Source organism: Eleutherodactylus coqui, unplaced genomic scaffold, assembly GCF_035609145.1.
Source record: "Eleutherodactylus coqui strain aEleCoq1 unplaced genomic scaffold, aEleCoq1.hap1 HAP1_SCAFFOLD_48, whole genome shotgun sequence".
In the NCBI taxonomy this organism is placed as follows: Eukaryota; Metazoa; Chordata; class Amphibia; order Anura; family Eleutherodactylidae; genus Eleutherodactylus; species Eleutherodactylus coqui.
This window is the reverse complement of record NW_027102367.1, coordinates 601,409-618,232: the sequence shown is the minus strand read 5'-3', so window position 1 is coordinate 618,232 and position 16,824 is coordinate 601,409. Positions and strand designations below refer to the sequence as shown.

At 48.8% G+C, this 16,824-nt stretch overlaps 1 long non-coding RNA gene across 1 annotated transcript; it reads right to left on the bottom strand.

Annotated features, from left to right (window-relative positions):
- Positions 1-1,546: 1,546 nt before the first annotated feature.
- On the bottom strand, positions 1,547-15,756 carry LOC136602431 (uncharacterized). The gene is made up of 3 exons (XR_010789512.1): positions 15,659-15,756; positions 15,049-15,300; positions 1,547-1,853 (listed from the first exon to the last, which is right to left on the bottom strand). It is a non-coding gene; the product is annotated as an uncharacterized lncRNA (long non-coding RNA).
- Positions 15,757-16,824: the final 1,068 nt, after the last annotated feature.

The following is a 16,824-nucleotide window of genomic DNA, read 5'->3' as shown; positions in this document are numbered from 1 at the left end:
CAAGTAGTGAATGAATACCACCAGACTGAATAAAAACCACTGTCCTAACATCATAGTGAAGGTAGTGTTGGCACGCTGAGGGCTTGTGTGTGGGGGATGCCAGGGCTGGGGACATGCTCAGCCTCTGTAGTATGACACTGGGCGAAACAGAGAGGTGATTGGGTAAAGAGGCTTAGGAAATCGGGAGACTCCTAGGAATTCTGCCTGGGCTGACATGTATAACAATCGTATGTATGTATATATACACACTTGGCCAAGTCCAGTGTACATGTGAATGAGCAGTCTGACCGCAGCTGAGTATTCCCAAACACAATACAGATGTATTGTTCAATCACTAGGTTTTATTGTTGTTACTTGAAATACTGCAGGCTTGAAAAGGAGAAGCGTCCATCTTTGAACACCCTTTTGATTTTATTTTGTAGATCTTTATAGAAGTCAGAAGTCTGTTTTTCTGTTCTAGATCCATTCCATAGCCATTCTGATTGCCATGCAGCCTTATGAGCCTACTGCATACTATACTGTCTCGTTAATAAAACCACACGCAGTAAGCTCCCCCTAGTGGTGGCAACAAGCAGCCAGAATATCATCATTTAACCAGGTCTCTGCAGGAGAACTAAAGTTCTGTATCTATATGATTGTATTCCTTTTTTAAATTGTATACTGGTGTCCAAAATCCTTCCAACTTCTGATACACTTACTACTTTAGATGAATGTCAGAAAAGTGGAAAAGGTAATAATTTGTCACCAGCAATTGCTCCAAGCATGAATGCTGTGCAAGAGTTTGATCACACAGGACACCATTTGTTTTTTGTGAAAAGGGTTTTCCAGAACTTAGATACAGAAAGTCATCAATATCAGATCAGTAAGGATGCAACTCCCAGCATCCTCGGCAATCAGCTATTTGAGATGGCCACACCACTCAGGAGAACACTACGGCCTCTTCCTTGGCCTGAGACGTCACGCTCATTGGTCAGAAGGACTTAGCACAGCTCAGTCTCATCCAAGCGAATGGGACCGACCTGCAAAACTGGGCACCGCCACTACGAAATAACCTGCACTGTGCGTGGTATAAAGGTCACATAGGTATACAGTGAGGTGGCCAGGAGTTGGACCCCCACGGACGCGATATTGGCGACTTATCCCAAGGATAGGTTATAACCATCTACGTCATGAGAACCCCTGTAAATAACATCCCACTCCCCCCCAAACAGCTCTGTGTGTACAAGGGTATAGAGCGGTATTTGCCATATGCCGCCCTTTTGGTTACGTTTTTACACTTCTCCTCAATGAATAAAAAGCAAACATGAAAATATTAAAAACTATTTATAATAAAAAAATTCTTAAAACCCTTAGTTGTAATGGAAGCATGTTCAATATGATTCTGAGGTAAAACATAGTCCAGCGGGCGGTGGATTACATGGAGTCTTTTTCCGGTTTGCAAACTCAGGCCCTTTGGGTAAATTGTTCTATTCGCCATTAGCACGTCCATTCGCTGCCATCTACAGCCTAAAGCTTTGACCTAATTATGTACAATACAGAAAGGTTTTCATCACTTCTCCATATACATGTGTGAGAAGAGGGGTCTCCATGCAGATACACAGATACTAAAACGTATTTACATATACACATCAACTACTATATACTACAGCTATACAATCACATTGCTAATCCCATCAGCTCCCCTCCCTGTATCGTAATGCAGCATCACAATGGGCACTGCCAGCACAGCTGGAGTGGCAACAGCAGCAGCAACTTCTGGGCACCAGGATGGGGTCCGCCAGGTCCTTCCGGAGGGTATCCAGCTTTCTTCGTCAAACACATCCTTCTCATCTCGAAGCTTTTTGTTCATTTCCCTAGAAAATACAAGTTCACAGCTGCATGACCAGTTATAATGCAAGGTAATGTTAGAACAACGCTGGCACTTGTACAGAAGGCACATGGGGGCATATCTACCATAAATGTAGGGTACACCATCGCTAGGGTTGTTTTTGGTAGCGGACTCTAACCAAACTTGGCATTGCATCCTTATGTGCATTTTTTGCATTGTCCAAGTTCTTCACTTGCCTATCTAGATTTCTAGAACATTCAGGACTTTTTAAAGTCAGAAAGCAAGATAGAGCGCGTCACTGCCACGTTGTGTGTCTGTGTAGTGGACCAGGAGGCAGGGAGACTCTGCTGCTGCCATTTCCCCAGTACAGCTTACCCCTGACAACAATGGTATAATACTGGCAAGAACTCTTGCTGTAAGGTAATGAGCTGCATGTGTCATCGATGAGGTGAGTGATACTTTGTAAGCGGTGTCAGTGAGGTCATGCGCTATAATGGCACAAATGAGATGATAGTCTAAGTGGGGCTAGAGATGTAATGTCAGACAGGTGATGCCAAGAGGGTGAGGTGTGAGGCGGCTACTGCCCACTTTCATCACATTCTGCAGCACAGATTTTGAGAGGATTGGCTGCATTCTAGTATCTTTCACAGGCAGCAGAACTGGTGAAATAATGACACAAGTATGACCGCTGCTGCATTCATTCAGGCACACTTGGAATCCCAATTTTCATGACGATGGAGGCCAGGGGCGTACCTAAAGCCTAAGGGGCCCGAGTGCAAAAGTTCAGCTGGGCCCCCCCCCCTCCATCTGTACCCGTACCTATACCTAAAATGTGCTAATTTACAAACATGATGCAGCCCCTTGACGTAAGCCTTCTCATCAGGACTCCTTTCCTTGACTACGTAAAAACCTGTTGGTAATGTCTTAGGCTGCTTTCACACGGCCGCAAAAATTGCGTGAGATTTGTCCGTTGCAAGAACCACAAATCGCACATGAATATGACCCAATTCTTTTGAATACAATCATACACAGGAGCGATGTTTTGGTTTTCTCTGCATCGCACGAGAATCTGATGATGTGATGCGAGCTGGTTTTAACTTGAGTTTCACGGCCCAATATCAGACTCACTCGTGTAAAATTAGCGTAAGGCCGGCTGCACACGGCTGGATTTGCATTGCGGAATATGGAGCGGGCGTCCGCCTACGGATTCCGCAGCATGTACCGGCCATAGCATGTTATGGAAAAGCGTTTTTTTCTTTACACGAGCGGAAAGCAATTGCGGTTTTCCACTCACGGAGGAAAAAGCATGGCGTGCTGTATTATAATGCATGTATATACCCAGGTTATACCAACTGTACATATATAATTATATACAGGAGAGGTATAACCTATACCAGCTGTACATATATAATTATATACAGGAGAGGTATAACCCATACCAGCTGCACATATATAACTATATACAGGAGATACACAGGTTACACCAGCATGCTACATATAGCTATGTACAGGATGTGTATCCCCCTGTATATAGTGGCATGTCCCATGCTGGTGTAACCTGTGTATTCCCTGTATATAATTATATATGTTCAGCTGGTATAACCTATACCAGCTATACATATATAATTATAATTCCTTCTCTACTCACCTCTGCAGCAGTCTCTGGGCAGCCTGTAATGGAAAGTTCCCCGTCGTTTATCACATGACCAGAGCCTGGTCATGTGATCTGCAGCCACAGGTCCTGTTACCATGCAGGGCGACGCTGGGTCCCGCGGCAGGCGCGCGCCGCTCCGAGGTCGGCTTCGGCGTCCCGGGGCTGTGCTGTCGGGGCTCTCCCGACGGCGTGGAGCAGCCAGAGTGCAGCGGCATGGGCGTGTCTGCCCGTAGGGTGCCGCCCGCTCTCCTCCACCTTCCATATGCAACAGTGGGAGAGTCGGCTCCTCCCACTCTCCGCCCCTGGGCGGAGGCTTTAAGTTAAAAGGCTGGCAGTGACCTGAGCTCACTGCCAGTTATTGGTTCTGCTAGCCTCTAGTCAGGTCTGTTCCAGTCTGCCCTAGTTGCTTGTCAGTATCCTTTCGTTTGCCTGTGAGCTCCACCTCCAGCCTTGATTTACCTAGTAAGTTTTGTTGGTCTGTTACACCTGCCTCTTCTCTCAGCACTCTGTCCCCCGTTAGTTAGTTCCATCGTGGTAGTGGCCAGGTCCCTAGCTAGTACAGGGACCGCCGCCCAGTTGTCCGCCTGGGGTTAGCCAGGGCCGAGGCAAGTAGGGAAGTTCAGGGCACCCCACCTGGCGCTCGGGGGCACCGTGCCGTAACATAATAACTGGCCCTGGCCGTTTAAAACTGTTTATCATGGAGGCGATCAGTTCCCTCACGAACCAGCTGCAGGCCCTGGTGCCTGTGATCCAGGATTTATCTGCCCGCATGGTGGCCCAGGAGCAGCGGGGGGTGTCGCAGGGGTCGGACGCCTCAACCAGCCCCGATCCCAAGTCCCCTTCTCCCGAGGTGTTTTCTGGGGAGAGGAACAAGTTTTTTTTGTTTTCCGACAGGCGTGTCGCCTGTTTTTTCGGATGCGTCCCCGTTCTTCCGGGTCGGAGGCTCAGAGGGTCGGGCTGATAATGTCCCTGCTGCGGGGCTTTTTCCATCCCCGAGGGTTCCTCCTGCCTGCAGTTTGTGGACTCCTTTTTTTCAGGAACTCAGGGGTATCTTCGCCAACCCCGCTCGGTCGGGTTCGTCGGTTTCGCGGTTGTTGGCGCTGCGGCAGGGGTCGTCTTGTGTGGAGGATTATTGCTCCAACTTCAGACGCTATGCGGGGCATACGACATGGAACGATAGCGCGCTGAAAGACGTTTTTCTGCAGGGCCTCTCAGACGCAGTTAAAGACCTGTTAATTTCCCATCCCGTTCCCGGGTCCTTAAGGGAGGCTATGGAGCTAGCGGTGAAGGCAGATAGGAGGCTCAGATCTAGGAAGCAGGACAGGCAGATCCGTAGAGTCAGGGAGGTCGGTTGCCCTGGTCCCTCTCCCTCCTTACCAGTCTCTGTGCCTGAGCCGATGGAGGTGGATCCGCTGGACCCCAAAGAGCGCCGCCGGATCCGTTTGTTGCATCGTCTCTGCCTCTACTGCGGGAAAGCTGGACATCGGGTGAAAACCTGCCCACTGAGGTCTCAACGCTCGCAGCCGGAACCAGCGGAAAACTCCCGAGTCCTAGGCGATTGCAGGGAGGATCGCCTAGGACTTCAGGTACTTCCTAAACTTTTGGTACCGTGTCATGTTAGATTCCGGGATTTTTCCCGATCAGGGCAGGCGTTTATTGATTCCGGAGCAGCCGCTAACTTGATAAGTCTGTGTTTTGTCCGTTCTCTGATGGCGGAATTTGTGGCGCTGAAGGCGCCAATTCATTTTACCAGTATTGATGCTACCCCTCTCTCTACAGGCTTGGTACGATGGAGGACCCCAAGATTACAGTTCACGGTGGGGATCCTCCACTCGGAAGAACTGTCTTTCCTGGTTATGGAAAAAATGTAGGTTGATGTGGTGCTTGGTATGCCCTGGTTGGCACTGCACAATCCCCAATTTGATTGGTCCACCCGGGAATTGACTCATTGGGGATCATCCTGTCATAATCACCTGTCTACCATAGCTGTGTGCTTCGCAGATACTGTGCTCATTCCGGAGTGTTTGTCAGACTTTCAGGATGTATTCTCCAAAAAACTGTCTAAGGCTCTACCTCCTCATAGGGAGTGGGACTGTGGGATTGATCTGGTTCCCGACAGTCCCATCCCTAAGGGAGCCATTTTCAATTTGTCAGGCCGTGAGCATGAAGCCCTCAAGTCCTATGTCTCGGAGGCTCTGGCCAACCGACATATCCGGCCGTCCAGGTCCCCCGCCGGGGCAGGTCTCTTCTTTGTAGAGAAGGACGGGACACTAAGGCCTTGTGTGGATTATCGGGCCTTGAATAAAATCACTGTGAAGAACCAGTGCTCCTTGCCCCTAATTCCTGACTTGTTGAATCAGGTGGTAGGGGCCCACTGGTTCTCCAAACTGGACTTGCGGGGGGGCTTACAATTTCATTCGCATTAGAGAGGGAGATGAATGGAAGACGGCGTTCAACACCCCATTAGGACATTTTGAATGTCTGGTCATGCCTTTTGGACTTTGTAATGCCCCCGCTGTGTTTCAGGGTTTTATGAACGCAGTCTTCCACGACTTCCTGGGGGTATTTCTGGTCATCTATCTTGATGACATTCTGGTATACTCGCCTGACTGGGACTCACATGTGCGGCACCTGAGGTTGGTCCTGACCCGTTTACGCGAGTATCAACCTTTTGTCAAGTTAGAGAAATGCACATTTGGTTCTAAACAAGTATCCTTCCTTGGTTATGTGATCTCACCCACAGAGATTCAGATGGAGTCTGATAAAGTAGCAGCAATCTCCCAATGGGTAAGACCCGACAACCTCAAGGCTCTCCAGCGGTTCCTAGGTTTTGCAAATTTTTACCGCAAATTCATTAGGAATTACTCAGTTATTGCTCAACCTCTGACCGACCTGACTAAGGGAGCCGACTTGGTAAAGTGGTCGCCTGCAGCCCTTGAGGCCTTTAGCCGTCTAAAAAAGGCATTCACGACTGCCCCGATGCTAATACAGCCGGACGCACAACTACCCTTTTTTATTGAGGTAGACGCGTCTGAAGTGCGGACAGGAGCAGTATTGTCGCAGGAAGTCAGTGGGAGGTCTGGCTATAGCCCATGTGCGTTCTTTTCGCGAAAGTTCAATTCAGCAGAGCGCAACTACGATGTGGGTAACCGTGAATTATTGGCTATCAAATGGGCTCTGGAAGAGTGGCGACACCATCTTGAGGGTGCTAGACACACAATTACCGTATATACTGATCACAAGAATCTGGTATATCTCGCCAATGCGAAAAGACTCACAGCCCGTCAAGCCAGGTGGGCATTGTTCTTCGCCAGGTTTAATTTCGTCGTGACATATATCCCAGGAGAGAAGAACGTGAAGGCGGACGCCCTGTCACGGAGTTTGGGGGTACCGGATAGTGAGACCATGACTCCCGAGAATATCTTGGGCCCCGGCGTGGTGGTGGCAGCTGTAGAGTCTAACTTCGTCCCTCAACTACAGGATGCTCAGCAGGACGCTCCTTCGGGGGTGCCGGAGGGCAGATGGTTTGTGCCAGAGACCCTACGCCCTAGAGTCATGGATGAGTCTCACTCGTCGGTTCTCGCCGGGCATCCAGGGTTCCAGGGGACCCTGGAGCTTTGTTCCAGACACTTCTGGTGGCCAGGCATGTCTCAGGAGATCCGCAACTTTGTGAGGGGTTGCTCGGTCTATGCTCGCAATTATAGTCGGCGGCGTCCTCCGGAGGGTCCTCTGAGACCGCTACCGGTTCCTTCCAGCCCATGGTCGCACCTATCAGTAGACTTCATCACGGACCTACCAGAATCCCAGAAGTGCACCACTATCTTAGTGGTGGTCGACCGGTTCTCAAAGATGGCACATTTTGTGGCGTTAAAAAAGCTACCCTTGGCCAAAGAATTCGCCACAATTTTTGTAAAGGAAATAATTCGCCTCCATGGGGTTCCCCAAAATATTGTATCTGATCGCGGGGTTCAGTTTGTGTCGCAGTTTTGGCGTGCCTTCTGCAGGAACCTGGGAACATCGCTTTCCTTTTCTTCGGCGTTCCACCCGCAGACTAATGGTCAGACTGAGCGGAAGAACCAAGACTTAGTGCAATATTTACGGTTGTTTGCTAGTGAAAAGGCTCATCAGTGGGCAGAGTTCCTGCCGTTGGCAGAGTTTGCACTAAACAACCGCCTTTGTTCTTCCACTGGGGTGTCTCCATTTTTTAGTGTATACGGTCAGCATCCTCGCTTCCTTACAGCAATCCCTACTCCGTCGGTCTGTCCGGCAGCTGATGACGCCACAGATACGCTTCGGGGAGTATGGAAAGAGGTACAGAGAAACTTGGAGGCAGCGGGGGCCCGTATGCAGTTGCGTAGTGGGAAGAGTCTGTCTGTGTCTGAACCTTACAGGGTGGGACAGAAGGTATACCTGTCTTCTAAAAATCTCAAATTGCGGGTCCCGTCCTTGAAGTTGGCGCCACGTTACGTGGGGCCGTTTGCCATCACACGTGTGGTGAACCCACTTGCCTACGAGCTGGGGTTGCCAGCCACATGGAGGATTCACAGGGTATTCCATAAGTCGCTACTGAAACCTTTTGTCCCTTCGGTGATGCCCACCTCCGGTCCCCCTCCGCCCACCTTGGTCCGGGATGAAGTTGAATACGAGGTCCAGGAGATACTGGACTCTCGTCAGTGTCGAGGAATCCTACAATATTTGGTGGCTTGGAAGGGGTTTCGACCAGAAGATCATTCCTGGGTGGCCGCACGTGATGTTCACGCTCCCGTGTTGGTACGGCGGTTCCACCGTCGTTTTCCGGATAAGCCTGGTCGAGTTTCCGGGGGCCCGGAGGTCCCCCGTCAGAGGGGGGGTAATGTTACCATGCAGGGCGGCGCTGGGTCCCGTGGCAGGCGCGCGCCGCTCCGAGGTCGGCTTCGGCGTCCCGGAGCTGTGCTGTCGGGGCTCTCCCGACGGCGTGGAGCAGCCAGCGTGCAGCGGCATGGGCGTGTCCGCCCGTCGGGTGCCGCCCGCTCTCCTCCACCTTCCATATGAAACAGTGGGAGAGTCGGCTCCTCCCACTCTCCGCCCCTGGGCGGAGGCTTTAAGTTAAAAGGCTGGCAGTGACCTGAGCTCACTGCCAGTTATTGGTTCTGCTAGCCTCTAGTCAGGTCTGTTCCAGTCTGCCCTAGTTGCTTGTCAGTTAGTTAGTGGGTTAGCCAGGGCCGAGGCAAGTAGGCAGGGACAGTGGGGTGCGGGAAGTTCAGGGCACCCCACCTGGCGCTCGGGGGCAGAGTGCCGTAACAGGTCCTCTCCCAGGTCCTGTGCATCCAGCGCTCCGGAGGTGAATAGAGCCGCAGTAGCCCCTCCCCCTGGTAATCGCTGGCTGGCAGAGACTGATAGGCTGCAGCTGTGAGTGGTCACAGCTGCAGTCTATCAGTGGGGGGGCCGCGCGTCGTGGGAGTCTGCAGCCTGTAATTGGCTGCCGGCTCCAAGTCTAACAGCCCTCCCCTCTGCTCTTGCCGACCTGCGGCGCTGCCTCCCGTCTCTCTCCTCTCCCTTCTCAGCCATCATGCGGCCGACAGCACCGATCCCCTGGGCCCCCTCAGCTCAAGGGCCGGGTATATGCACTGAATGTGCATGTGGGTATGGCAGAGGGCGGCCCCGGGGCCGCCTGAGCGCAGGGGCCAAGTCGCCATGGCGACCCCAGCACCCCCTGACGCTACGCCTATGATGAAGGCCTCGGGTCGAATACCCACTGATCAGATACTTGGCTCCTAGGTGAGATAAGTACATTTTGTGTGCCGTTTAATGAGGAATGTTAGTTTTATTTAAATTCTGCCAACTTTCATGTTTCATTTCTTGGCCACATAACAGGTACACTCTAAGCCAAGTGTCAAACTGAAGGCCCGCGGGCCAAATCCAGCCCACTTTCCCAAGAGGATGGAGACGCAGGCAGCGCTTGGCAGAGGTGGCCGTTGCCATCTCAGCCCCCAAGCTTTAGAACACACCTCCACACCACTCTATTCAGCAACTCACAAGTGGTGGCACAACTGTGACAGCCCTACCCAGGCAAAAAAGGTACATAAACCATAACAAGTCTGCTGAGGCCCTGCCATTTGGTGCATTATACATCCTGTGTAACTCCTGCCCATTTACACGTTTTGTATGCAATCCAGCAAAACCTCATCATAGTGCATTAAGCTCTATAACCAAGTTAGGGAATGGTTACATTTAGGGCTCATTCACACGGGAGTATACAGGTTTGGTCCATGAAATACACAGCGTTTTCACAGACCAAAAATTAACGTATTCAGACCTTCTTGTGTTTTATACGTGCATGAGAAGAAAAAAAAAGCATACCGCCTCTAAGTTGGATACAAGATGTGATACGGGTGGGCATGGAGGCTCTAGTACCCTGTTGTACCGCCTCTAGCTTGTATGCAAGATGTGATACAGGCGGGCATAGAGGCTCTAGTACCCTGTTGTACCGCCTCTAGCTTGGATATAAGATGTGATATGGGCAAGCATGGAAGCTCTAGTACCCCATTGTACCGCCTCTAGCTTGGATACAAGATGTGATACGGGCGGGCATGGAGGCTCTAATACCCTGTTGTATCGCCTCTAGCTTGGATACAAGATGTGATACGGATGGGCATGGAGGCTCTAGTACCCTGTTGTACCGCCTCTAGCTTGGATACAAGATATGATATGGGGGGCATAGAGGCTCTAGTACCCTGTTGGACCGCCTCTAGCTTGGATTGAAGATGTGATACAGGTGAACATGGAAGCTCTAGTACCCTGTTGCACCGCCTCTAGCTTGGATTGAAGATGTGATACAGGTGGGCATGGAAGCTCTAGTACCCTGTTATACTGCCTTTAGCTTGAATGTTAATTGTGATATGGGCGGGCATGAAGACTCTAATACCCTGTTGTACCGCCTCTAGCTTGGATACAATATGTGATATGGGGGGCATAGAGACTCTAGTACCCTGTTGTACTGCCTCTAGCTTGGATTGAAGATGTGATACAGGTGGCCATGGAGGCTCAAGTACCCTGTTGTACCGCCTCTAGCTTGGATACAAGATATGATATGGGGGGCATAGAGGCTCTAGTACCCTGTTGTACCGCCTCTAAGTTGGTTACAAGTTGTGATACGGGTGGGCATGGAGGCTCTAGTACGCTGTTGTACCAGCTCTAGCTTGGATATAAGATGTGATATGGGCAAGCATGGAGGCTCTAGTACCCTGTTGTACCACCTCTAGCTTGGATTGAAGATGTGATACAGGTAGGCATGGAGGCTCTAGTACCCTGTTGTACTGCCTCTAGCTTGGATGTAAACTGTGATATAGGCGGGCATGGAGACTCTAATACCCTATTGCACCGCCTCTAGCTTGGATACAAGATGTGATATAGGCAGGAATGGAGGTTCTAGTACCCTGTTGTACCACCTCTAGCTTGGATACAATATGTGATACGGGTGGGCATGAAGGTTCTAGTACCCTATTGTACTACCTCTAGCTTGCGTACAAAATGTGATGCAGGAGTAGTGATGACAGCAGAAGATGAAATACTAATGACATGTGAAGGCTGGGAGTAGTAGTGACAGCAGAGGATGTAGTACTAATGATAGGTGGAAAATAAGAGTAGTAGTGACAGCCAGAGGTGTAACTATAGGGGGTGCAGTGGTAGTAATTAGAGATGAGCGAGCATACTCGCTAAAGACAATTGCTCAATCGAGCATTGACCTTAGCGAGTATCTACCCACTCGGAAGAAAAGGTTCGGCTGCCGGCGCGGGTGACAGGTGAGCAGGGGGAGGAGAGGGGGAGAGAGATCTCCCGTCCGTTCCTCCCCGCTCTCCCCAGCCGCTCTCTGCCCGCCGCCCGCACCCGACTCTTTTCTTCCGAGCGGGCAGGTACTCGCTAAGGACAATGCTCGATCGAGTAATTGCCCTTAGCGAGTATGCTCACTCATCTCTAGTAGTAATTGCTACCGGGTCCAGGAGACCAAAACACCAGTATTATAAATGGCACATGGTAGATAGGGGGCCCTGTTACAGATTTCACATCGGGGCCCAAGAGCTTCTAGTTGTGCCTCTGGTGACAGCAGAGGATGGAGTACTAATAGCAGGTGGAGGATGGGAGTAGTAGTGAAGACAGCAGAGGATGAAGTACTAATGACAGGGGGAGGATGGGAGTAGTAGTGAAGACAGTAGAGGATGAAACTAATGACAGGTGGAGGATGGGAGTAGTAGTGAAGACAGCAGAGAATGGAGTACTAATGAGAGGTGGAGGATGGGAGTAGTAGTAATGACAGCAGAGGATGAATTACTAATGACAGGTGGAGGATGGGAGTAGTAGTGATGACAGTAGAGGATAAAGTACTAATAACCGGTGGAGAATGGGAGTAGTAGTGATGACAGCAGAGGATGAAGTACTAATGACAGGTGGAGGATGGGAGTCATGAGGAGTGACGGCCGCGGGGGAGGAGTTCAACAAAAATTTTGAAAACGACCACGCTGACAATCAGAGGGTCATTTCCCAGAGAACACTTATCGGTCATATCCCCTGAAATATAATCTAAATACTTTATTATTCAAAAAACAAAGACAACATTGAAAGATATTTAAAATAAAGGGGCAAATGGTGGTAGCAATGAGATGTGACCAGCAGTCACCAATTAGTATCATGTGTGTAATTGTGCATATACACACTAAGGGCTCCTGCACACGAGCGTATATCACAGCGGCCCGATATACGCTACCCATCTGTTGCATTGGTTTCCAATGTAGGAGTTCAGATGGGCGTATACCCGATGTATATAGACATCTGGCCGGCAAATATAGCTCATATGGTATGCATTCCTGCCAGACGTTTTTACGCCAGCCAGAAAAGTTAGTTCTGTAACGGCAGCCACTGCCATAGCCTCCTATGGGAGCCTATAACAGTTGCTGGAGAAGGGAGGTGGGAGGGAGTCTAGCAGTATCCCTTTGCTGGCTACTCCCATAGGCTGGAGCAGAGGGGGAGGGACTAGCTCTGCTAAGTTCCCACCCCCTCCCCTTGTTGTAAGCCAGCAGGGGGCAGAAATGGGGCGGGAAGGGTGTTGGAGTTTAGCAGAGCTAAACTCCCAGCTGATGGTATCCCGGGGCTGCGGCGTATATGCACCGCAACCTAGGCCGTTAAAACGGGAGTTGCAGACGTGCTTTGGTCAGGACTACATCTTGTTTACGTGATTTTCGGCCTAAAACATAGGCCTGGATGGTCAACTTCCAAAAACCTATGTAGAGATTAGAAACTCAGCACTACGAAAACCCTATTAAAATCTAACCCTTAGCCACCCTGACATGTTTTACCTTGCGGTCTCCTCAGGGGGTACAAATACTTCTCAGAGCTGAGGGTTTACTAGACAGTCTCTGATCTCCACAGCTTCAACTCCAAACTGATACATTAGAACAAACTATCAGGGCACAAGAGAGATTCCCATTCACAGACAGCAAGCAGAGATCTTACAGAGAATTGTTCACTGTTTAGTGATTAGAGGGTCTGTGCTAAGTTTGAAACTTCTCCCCTGATTGGTGGGGTCCCACTGATTACAAGGTGTTGGGTCCCCACAAATCAGTAGTCACCTTCACTGCTCGTCCCTTGTGGTCAGCTCTGGTCTCCGCTGTCTACAGGCAGCTGTGATATCCCGTAAACCTGCTGTAGCAGCCAATTACAGCGCTCAGCCATGATCACCAAGCACTGTCATTGGCTGCTGCAGCTTGTTTGTAGATGGGCTCAGCATGCAGAGTGATGTCACAGGGAGATCAGAGCCGGATGATAAACGGGGGACCCGGTGACAGGGGTTTCCTTAACTCAGACAACCCTTTTAGGCATAGCTTCTTTAATTGAACCGTCCCCTTCTATGACATTCACGTTTTCCAGTCCTGTCATTACAGTTTGGCTGATTGCTGGGACTTGTAGTATTATCTTTGTAGACTGAACCATTAACAAATGTAGTCCACACTTCCTACAAACAAATTGAATGCGCAAGTTCATGTACACCATGGCTGAAACAATACAAGCAGCTGCAGCACTACTGCAAGCACTCAATATCTGAAGTTACATGACATTGTTGTATTTACTGACACATAATCTTGTGAGGTTCTTAGCACACATTTTGATCAAAACATGTGAGCCCATCTGCCACGTCAAGGCGACCTCTTGTAGATGGGACCCTACACTACACTAACCTCTCTTTAGGCCTGTTGGGCTAATCCCTGTAAGTTCTCCCTGTGGCAAGGGAAAACCTAGGAGAAGCGACAAGTGGATGCCTGCAGGGGGCGCTAGAATTTATGAGGAATCCATTACAATAGTCTGATATATTTGGTAAATTGTAGTGTGACTGATACTTGGGGTCGGAATTGCAAGACCCTTTCCCATCATTGTAGCTGTCTGAGGGCTTGTTTTGTGCAGGGCAATTTTTATTTTTTTAATTAGTGGACCATATGATGTACTGAAAAACTTACTGAAGATTTCTAAGTGGCGTTAAATGGAAAAAAAGCAATAATATTATTTTTCAAGTGTGTTTTTTACACAGGTTGCATAAAAATGAGATGATAACTTTATTTTGTGGGTCGGTATGATTGTGATACCAAATTTAAGTAGCTTTTTGTTGGGCGACTTTTGAAAAAATGAAATATCATCTTAAACTAATTATTTTCTGCTGCCATGAGTTTTTTTTATTTTCCCGTTGATGCAGCTGGGTGAAGGCTCGTTTATTGTGGATAACTGACGGTTTCTATTTCTACTGTTTGGGGTACATATAACTTTTTGATCGCTTTTTATTACACTTTTTTCTTGGAGATGGGGTGAACAAAAAAGTGGAATTCTAGTGTTGTTCACCATGCAGGCAAAAAAATTACACTATTTTAATAGATCAGACTTTTATAGGCGTGGCAATACTAAAAAATAGTTTTTTTAAATTAATATTATAAAGGGTTTTTTAAAAACTTTTAATATTTAGTATTTAAAAAAAACTTTTTCAACTGATTTTGAATCTTTTTTTAGGCTCCTAAGGAGACTTAAACTTGTGAGCGTTTGATCACTTAAACAATAAGACATCCAAATGGAATGCTGCAATCTTATTACTGGGAGGGGAGGGGCATTCAGGCAATGTAAATGTCGATTGGACCATTTAAATGACGCTGTCAGAATTAAATAGTTAACAGCGATTAGAGTTATCTCCAATCAGGGTTGTTGTGGCTGGGTGTGAGATGTTATAGACAGCTGACACCCTCAATATATGGAGCAGGCTCCGCTCCCGAGCCCACTCCATACAAACCCTGCACACAACTGCCAAACATGTACAGTGTATGTTGCCAGGATGTTTAAAAAAAAAAAAAATCCGGCCTCCTTCCACCCCTTAATAGCCGGCCATCGCGCACCAATGTGTTTCCCCTTCACCCGTGGCAGCACCATCAGCTGCTGCTGTCATTGGTTCGGGGAAATCCATCTACTGGTAAGAAAAAAACGGTATTTTTAAGGTCTTTAGTATAGTGCACATGTCTATGATTCTACATGGCGCAGATGTTGTGGCGCCGGTACTTACCGCCAGCTGGGTGGTACTGCTGGCACACTCCTAAGGGGTCCCACGGTGTCTTTTCTCCTGATGTACTCATGGGGGCTCAGGAGGACCGCTCGCTCTGGTGGTTGTAAAGCCGGAGTCCAAGAGGGTCTTCAAGTTGGAGAATGAAAACCCTCTGAACATGGCCTGGTCTTTAGCTGATGGGCGGAAGTCCTTGGCCTCTGCTGCTTCCACGGCGTCCAGGTGGAATGGCTGAAGATGTTGAGGTTTAGATGACTGCAAGAAAAGAAAATACTATTCTGATTATGGTGAGAAGGGTTTTCCCATGTAAGACAAACTACGGACCTGTTTGCTGACTGCATTCGAATCAGTGGGATTGAGCTGCAATACCAGGCATAACCACTAAACGATATATGACGCTGTGCCTGATATACAAGGAAAATGCTGCAGCGCTCACTTTTCACTGTTCTAATATTGATGACCTATCCTAAGAATAAGTCATCAATATTAGAAGTTTGGGGTTTTCCAGTTGTGAACTATTGATGGTCCATCCTCTAGATAGGCAATCAGTAGTAGATCAGGGAGGGAGTCCCTCACCATCCAGGATCTAGTACAATTCTGCTCATTTACTTACCTCAGGGATGTGCGGTGGGGGCACTCTAAGGGATTCCAGAGTCCCAGTCGATCAGCTGGAAGAACAGGTGCTTTCGGATGTTTCTGTTGACTCCGACGCTTGGCCGGGTTCTCTTTGAGGAGCTGAAATGAGAAATGTCACTGTTATTACTGACTATAATTACAAGAATCTGACTAGAAAAGGCAATAAAAGCATCACAAATTATTACAACATTAGAACTCAAAGAAATAAAAGTAACACTCTTACCTGTAAGATGATGTTCTTCGCTCCGGAGGTGGTCTCATTAAAGAGTTTTGGTTTATACTCACGCTCGCCAGTAATCATTTTATTCATGATGACTCCAAATGAAAACCAATCGACGGCGGCGTTGTATTCCTCTCCGGCGTCCATCTGCCATAAACAGTAAACAGTAAGTTGGGAAATAAGTTTTACATCATTACATGGGATCTGGGCACTGCACTAGGCGAGCGCTGAGACCGCAGTCCTCTATACCATCCCTGGACTGCTGTCTCCAGGATCCATGACCCAAGAACATTAATACACTTATGGCAAAAAATAGTATAAAGAGTCTATTCCTCTCACCTCAGGAGCAATATAGCCTTTGGGCCCAGCATGATCGGTGGCCGTTCGGTCTCCGTGCATGTTCTCCAAGGCAAGACCGAAATCTGTGATCTTCACATGGCCCGTCTCAGCCACCAGGATGTTCTCGGGCTTCAGATCTCTGTGGATGATCCCCTTGGCGTGGAGGTGCTGGATGCCGCACACCATCTCTGCAGCGTAGAATCTGGTGCTGTTGACATCGAGCCGTCCCTTCGACTGCAGGAGTTGGTCCAGGTCCCCGCAGCTCAGATACTCCAGTCCGAGTAGAACGTGCGTCTGTAATGTAGAAGAGACATATGAGAAGGTACAGGTCCATACAATGGAAGAATCTGTCTCAAAATGGCCGCTAGATACAAAATGGAGCATTATAAGATGTAAATAAGCTTGTGTGTAGTGAAACAATAATTAAAGCAGAAATAACTTGCAGAGCATGGCATTCGGTGCAATGTCTAATGATTTGTTTTTTTTCTATTCATCCGAGAACATTTGCCTGGTACAGTCGCTATCAGAAGAGACTCCCCCACTCCTGAGCTATGGGAAAAGAGCAAATCGTGCTGATATGACGC